Genomic DNA, 211 nt, shown 5'->3' on the forward strand with positions numbered 1-211 from the left:
GGCAGGTGCCACCTTGGCAGACGTCACCTCCAGCCCTTGTGCCTGGCCCCATGGGGTGGAACTCAGCCCCACAGCTCTCCTGCTGTGTCCCCATGCTGTGACACCCCCCAAGCCCCCCGGCTCTCACCGGCCATGACCCAACCCCAACCCTTTCCCGGCAGCTCCCCACAGCCGCTGGCACCCCCAGAGGCTCCCCCCGGCCCGGGGCCGG

This window comes from Pterocles gutturalis, unplaced genomic scaffold (genome assembly GCF_000699245.1).
Source record: "Pterocles gutturalis isolate BGI_N339 unplaced genomic scaffold, ASM69924v1 scaffold22284, whole genome shotgun sequence".
In the NCBI taxonomy this organism is placed as follows: Eukaryota; Metazoa; Chordata; class Aves; order Pterocliformes; family Pteroclidae; genus Pterocles; species Pterocles gutturalis.